The sequence below is a fragment of the Arvicola amphibius genome, chromosome 1, assembly GCF_903992535.2.
Source record: "Arvicola amphibius chromosome 1, mArvAmp1.2, whole genome shotgun sequence".
Taxonomy (NCBI): Eukaryota; Metazoa; Chordata; class Mammalia; order Rodentia; family Cricetidae; genus Arvicola; species Arvicola amphibius.
In genome coordinates, this window is record NC_052047.1 from 27,097,899 (window position 1) to 27,105,298 (window position 7,400).

A 7,400-nucleotide genomic window follows, 5' to 3' on the forward strand; every position below is an offset into this window, starting at 1 on the left:
AGGACCCATTTATTTATTGTTGCTCTCAGTGTCTGTGCTGCTGGTGTTATATTTAGGAAGTAATCTCCTGTGCCCATGTATTGAAGGATACTTCCCACTTTCTCTTCTATCAGGTTCAGTATGGTTGGATTTATATTGAAGTCTTTAATCCATTTGGACATGAGCCTTGTGCATGGGGATAGATATGGATCTATTTTCATTCTTCTACATGTTGACATCCAGTTAGGCCAGCACCATTTGTTGAATATGCTTTCTTTTTTCCATTGTATATTTTGAGCTTCTTTGTTAAAAAATCAGGTGTTCATAGGTGTATGGATTAATATCTGTGTCTTCAATTCGATTGATCTTGCTGTCTGTTTTTATGGCAATACCAAGCTATTTTCACTACTGTAGCTCTATAATAGAGCTTGATGTCAGGGATGGAGATGCCTCTGGACCATGATGGGGTCACCCACTGAAACAGTTTATGTGAGCTAATGGGAGCTCACCAACTCCAGCTGGACAAGGAAGGAACTAGAATAAGTCTGAACTAGACCCCCTGAATGTGGGTGACAGATGTATGGATAGGACAGACTGTGGGGCCACTGGCAGTGGCACCAGGACTTATCCCCACTGCTTGTACTGGCTTTTAGGGAACCTATTCTCTTTGGATGGATCCCTTGTTCAGCCTAGATATAGTAGGGAGTTGATATAGCTTTGAACCTTCCCCAAATCAATGTGCTTTAACCTCTCTGAGGAATGGGGGAATAGGTAGAGGGAATGGGAAGAAGGGAAGGAGAGGGAACTGGGGTTTGTATGTAAAATGAAAAAAAAGATAGTTTGTTTTCTTTTAAAAATAAAATAAATTTTTAAAAAGTGGCAGGAGGGGGAGCACTGGAGAGATGATTCAGAGGTTAAGAGTGTTTGTCATTTATGCAGGGGACTGGAATTTGACTCCCAATTGCTTGTCATTAACCCTAGCCCCTAGGAATATGACACTCTCTTTTGACCTCCACAGGGACCCAACCCAACACACACACACACACACACACACACACACACACAAATTCTTTAAAAATGAAAATGAGCAAAGCAGAAATTTCTTAAAGCAAATCTGGATCTTTGAAAAAATACGTTATTTCACCCAGTTTATTCTAGAAAAAAAAGACAAAACTATAAATATACAAAAGCAGAAACAAAAAGCTAGAGGTTGAAACAACTAGAGGAGCTAAAGTCACCAGAACCTTTTCCACACAGTCACAACACACATGGAATCTGATCAATTTAGTATGAACTTCGCTCTGAAGTTCAGAAAATGCAATTTTGTGTCCATTCCCAAGGCTAGGGTCTACTTAGTCTATTTTGCTCGCAATTTTACTTACAAATAAAATAGTAATTCAACAGTCATTCCCCCTCTTGCTTTTGTCATCTGACTCCCTAATCTCTTGCTTTATCCTGATAACATTTAGTAGGAAAGTAAGTATAAAATGTGAATCACATCATGGCAGATAGATTAGTAAACCAACCAGAAAGTCTTTTTTGATAGCTCTTATTTTATTGAGATATCAATCTCATCACATGTGGTCCGAGAACATTCAAATGAGAGCTTAAACAAAATCAGATATAAGAGGCCAAACGCCAACTATAACAATCAATAACGTCATATTTGCTGATGATCACCTCAGTGGCCACAGAGCCATTCAGCATGGCTTCCTTAGCAGTGAGTTCTTGGAAACCCTCGGTTTCAGCACTTGGGATTTTTCTACACTATCTGAAGAGTTGTAAGAAGCTTGGCAAGAGTTGGATCAACTTATCCTTGGTACTGAGCCAAAATGTGGCTGACTGACGCTTGGATTAGGTCACAGCCGCATTTAGCAGTGCCAGGGTCTTTTCCGTGAGCTTATTATAGATGAACTGAGCCATGGTCTAAGGCGGAGGTGGGGAAAACTTGACATATTTATAATTCTTATTGGTAAGCTCTAGCAAACTACTTTCACATTGTTAAATATATTATTAAGTATTATAACCTATTAGGCACACGTATGTGTAGAATAAATGTGCCATTAGAGAGTGATTAGGTGATAAATTAAAAAATACAGAAAGAGAGAGAGAGAGGCAGAAGAACAGTTGGGAAATATCACAATTGCCAATGTTATTATACTAGAACAAAATATTCATAGAAATGTCTGTATAAGCATAATATGTACATATTCCTTGCCTCACATATATGTGAATCTAATTCATCTTTTTTTTTACAGATGTCGACTAATTTTCCATTGAAACAGTGCGATAAGATATATAATATACTTACATTTTGTTTTAAAAAATGATTTCTCCTAAATTTACTCTGTTGCAAACCCCTGCTTTGTAGCATTCTCTGTGACAGTTGAGATTATAAATGTTTGATTTGTTGAAAATAAAACAGCATCTTAAAAACCTTTCATGGAATGTTGCAATGATTAATCGTGCACAGCAAGGCACTCTTAAAGAAGCTCCGTAGGTCCTGTAGCTCTCGATAGTGTTGACACACATACATTTTAGGTGTTTACGTAAGACACTCACTCATAGAGAGTTGGCTGAACAATTTTAGGTTTTCCAATTTGGATTACGTCAGTGATGAAGTCATCAGCTCTGAATGCAGATTCTCATGATGGTCCATGTCTGTAATTGCAGCATTTGGCATGCTAAGGCAGGACAGAGGCAAGTTCAAGGCTAGCCTGGACTATGCAACAAGGCTCTCTCTAAAAAAAAATTAAAAAATAAAATAAAACACAAGCAAATGAAACAACAACAAAATAGAGCACTAGCTATCTTAGAGCACCAATGGGAATTACTCAAGTTATGACTTAGTCAATATTCTAGTAAGCAAACTATGATTTATATATTACAAAGTAGATTTCAGATTGCTACAAATATATCAGAGGGCTTTCCCTGGCCAAGTGGCAGTAATAGTTTCTCTGAGATTGCTTCTCTTTGTAACCAGTGAAGGACATCCAACCTTGTTCATTACCAGGAAAAAAAACCAGCTTTTCTGGGAGTTGATGGTAACCATACCTGCGGAATTTAAATAACATGTTTCATAAAGAAAGCTCCTGAATTATTCTTCCTACCAAGAGCTAGGAAAGACATAAATTAAGAGGAAACTGAGAGGAAAAAAACCACCACATTCTTCCTTTTAAAGCAAATTGCCTTGGCAGGGTGAGCCTTAGCGAAATGAGGGGTCCTCTACTCTAAAGCCATGAATGCATGGGGCAGCAGTAGCTGTTTGTACCCGGTAGTTCTATTAACTTGGATTTTAAAATAATTTCTTTAGTTAACATACATCATATCTCATGGTATTTTATACATATTTATAGTTGTTCTTGTTCATATTTACCCCCCCCCACACACACACACTGTTCTTGCTATCCTTCTTGGTTCCCTACTGCCTGTCAAAAAAAAAAATTCCTCTTCTGATTTCATATCTATACCCATCTATTGCATATGAGAAAAAATATGCACTATTTTGTCTTTTTAGACCCTCCCCCTACCTTCTTTGGTCAAAATTAGAGAGGGGGGCTTGAATATGAGGGTCCCTTAAAAGTCAAGATAGGGGGGCCGGAGAGATGGCTCAGTGGTTGAGAGCACTGACTGCTCTTCCAGAGGTCCTGAGTTCAATTCCCAGCAACCACATGGTGGCTCACAGCCATCTATAATGACATCTGGTGCCCTCTTCTGGTATTTGGGCATACATGAAAGGAATGCTGTCTACATAATAAATAAATAAATCTTTTTTTAAAAAAAAATGTCCGGATAGACATGAATTGCTTGTGTATTTTAAGGAGCTTCACATAAAAGTGAGGAAGAGTGAAAAGCAGAAATACCAGGACACGGTTACTGCTGTTTCGGCTTACCAGTGTGTCATACACAAACACTAGAGGGTGCTTGGGGTGTAGAAGCCAGTAGAATCTATATTAATTATTAGAATCTATTCTAATCTACACTGATCATTGTAGGTGAATGGCTCCACTGATGAATTCAAGTTTAAAATTGTGTCACTAAGTACACTTTTTTTTTTTTTTTTGCTTTTTAAAATATTCTCTTGAGTATATTTCTGGGACCATGGGCATAAACTTGTGTGGTGGCACATGCCTTTAATCCCAGCACTTGGGAGGCAGAGTCAGGCAGATCTCTGTGAATTCAAGACCAGCCTAGTCTATAAGAGCTAGTTCTAGGACAGGCTCCAAAGCTACAGAGAAACCCTGTCTCAAAGGAACCAAAAACAAAACAAAACAAAACAAAAAACCTCCTTTCCTTAATGTAAATAGGTTGTGTCTCCTACCTAAACCAGAGCTCCTAAAGGGAGTGGGAGTCCTTTTTTCTAGTGATTTTTGTTCTGTTTTGATTTTGTTTTGAGACAATATGTAGCCTAGGTTGATCCTCCGGCTTCCGCATTCCTTTCTCATCTACTCACGGGCTTGTGGTGTCAGGTAAACTTATAGTCTCATTGAAAATCTGATGGAAAATTTTGGCCCAAGTTTAAAAATCAATTAAAAAATTAAGAAAGACAGACACGAAAAAAATTACACTCACAACTTACGGAAAGTGCCTAGATACTCCTTAAAATCTATCTTCAGACAGACGATGGGACCAGTTTAAGAACCCCACGGAAGCCAGGCAGTGGTGGCGCAGGCCTTTAATCCCAGCACTCGGGAGACAGAGGCAGGCGGATCTCTGTGAGTTCGAGGCCAGCCTGGTCTACAAGAGCTAGTTCCAGGCCAGGCTCTAAAAAAGGTGCAGAGAAACCCTGTCTCGAAACACCAAAAAAAAAAAAAAAGAACCCCGCGGAAGAGTTCACCACCCAAGGAATTGTTTTTTCTTCCATGAATACTGGATGCAACCTTGAGGGGCAATGGACATAGCAGTGGTAGAGGTTGGAATGAATAGCAATACGAACACCACGTGACCAACAGGCGCCCCACTGCTCGTGCTAGAGCCCCCTCCTGTTAGCTGCAGCAGGGTCCACACACCTGGGGCCTGGGCCTCTGTGTTGCCTGGCAACTGAGCTTACCGTTGCACATGCGCAGTAGGTTGTTACCCTCGCCCCGCCCCTGGGGCGTTAGAAACTGCTAGCCAGAGCCGGCTGGCTCCCTATGCCAGTCTGGAGGAAGTCCGAGCCCTTGAGCCCTAGTGAGGGGCACAAAAGAACATCATGCAGGTGAGGGTCAGATCTGTGGGTGACCTTGGAGCCCTGAGTGGGATAAGCCGGCTATTTCCAAGCTGAGGGGCGTGAATGGAGTGGTGTGGGCCCTCCCCGGGGTTACGTTCTGTTTTGTGCATCTCTGTCTAGTTTTAAGAGAACGCCAGTTTTCGGTATTCATGACTCCCGTGTGAGGCTGAAGGAGACACTCAATTTTCAGTATTGCCTTTTACCTCCCAGTCCTGGAAATCCAAATGCTGTGATATTTTTGAATTAAGGAGTAGCGTTGGCCCAAGTGGATTCAGTTTAACTGTCCTCTCTTGTTTACTTTCTTTTAAAAGGAGGTAGGGAGTGCACCTATTGGCCTGTAAAATGGCTCAGTGGATTAAAGTGCTTGCTGCCAAGCCTGAAAACCCGAGTTCGATCCCTGGGATCCACACGGTGAGAAGTGAGACCCAACTCCTGCAGGTTGTCTTCTCTCTCACACACGCATACACACACACACACACACACACACACACACACACTTAAATTTTTGTAAATAGAAAAAGTTAAATTACAACTATATATTTCAAGACTTTGGGTCTTGGTAATTTCACAAGGTGGTGTTTTTTTTCATTTGTGAGTTCTTTTTTAAAATATTTATTTTTTTATTTATTAAAAATTTTATTAATAATTTCCACCTCCTCCCCTCCTCTCATTTCCCTCCCCCTCCTTCCCTCTCCCTCTCCAGTCCAAAGAGCAATCAGGGTTCCCTGCCCTGTGGGAAGTCCAAGGTCCTCCCCCCTCCATCCAGGTCTAGGAAGGTGAACATCCAAACATATTAGGTTCCCACAAAGCCAGTATATGCAGTAGAATCAAAACCCAGTGCCATTGTCCTTGGCTTCTCAGTCATCCCTCATTGTCCTTCACGTTCAGAGAGTCCGGTTTGATCACATGCTCCATCAGTCCCAGTCCAGCTGGCCTTGGTGAGCTCCCATTATATCAGCCCCACTGTCTCAGTGAGTGGACGCACCCCTCGCAGTCCTGACTAACTTGCTTGTGTTCTCTCTCCTTCTGCTCCTCATTTGGACTTTGGGAGCTCAGTCCGGTGCTCCAATGTGGGTCTCTGTCTCTATCTCCATCCATTACCAGATGAAGGTTCTATGGTAATATGCAAGATATTAATCAGTATGGCTATAGGATAGGGCCATTTCAGGCTCCCTTTCCTCAGCTGTCCAAGGAACTAGCTGGGGACATCTCCTTGGACACCTGGGAAGCCCTCTAAAGTCAAGTCTCTTGCCAACCTGTAAGGGGAACACTCATCCATTGCTGGTGGGAATGCAAACTTGTGCAACCACTTTGGAAATCAGTGTGACAGTTTCTCAGGAAATTCGGGATCAACCTACCCCAGGATCCAGCAATACAATTCTTGGGAATATACCCAAGAGATGTCCTATCATACTACAAAAGCATTTTTTCAGCTACGTTCATAGCAGCATTATTTGTAATAGCCAGAACCTGGAAACAATCTAGATGCCCCTCAATGGAAGAATGGATAAAGAAAGTGTGGAATATATACACACTAGAGTACTACGCAGTGGTAAAAAAAAAAATGACATCTTGATGTTTGCATGCAGATGGATAGAAATAGAAAACACTATCCTGAGTGAGGTAACCCAGACCAAAAAGATGAATATGGTATGTACTCACTCATAAGTGGATTCAGCCATAAATAAAGGACATTGAGCCTATAATTTGTGATCCTAGTGAAGCTAAATAAGAAGGTGAACCCAAAGAAAAACATATAGTTATCCTCCTGGATAATGAAAGTAGACAAGATTGCCAGGCAAAAATTGGGAGCTCGGGGGTGGGGGTAGGGTGGGTGTAAGAGGAGATGGGGAGAGAAAAGTGAGAAGGGGAAGATGGGGAGAGCTAGGGGGAATGGGACTGTTGGGATGGAAGAAGGGTGGATATGGGAGCAGGGAAGTTTATATTTGTGAGTTCTTTATAATAAAATTTTAATTTAGTTAAAGAGCATCCTCCTTTGTTTTCTCCTTCCCTTCCTTGCTCCTTCCCTTTTCTCCTTTCTCAGAGTAAAATCTGCACTTTCCGATGTAAGAAAGCCTTCTCTTACTTGCTCGCTAGTGAAGTGCATTGGTTTTTTTTTTTTTTTTTTTTTTTGGTTTACCATACTTACTTTGGGCAGTTTTGTGGAACATACAATTTATTAAGCTGTTTTAAGCATAATTCGTGTGTAATC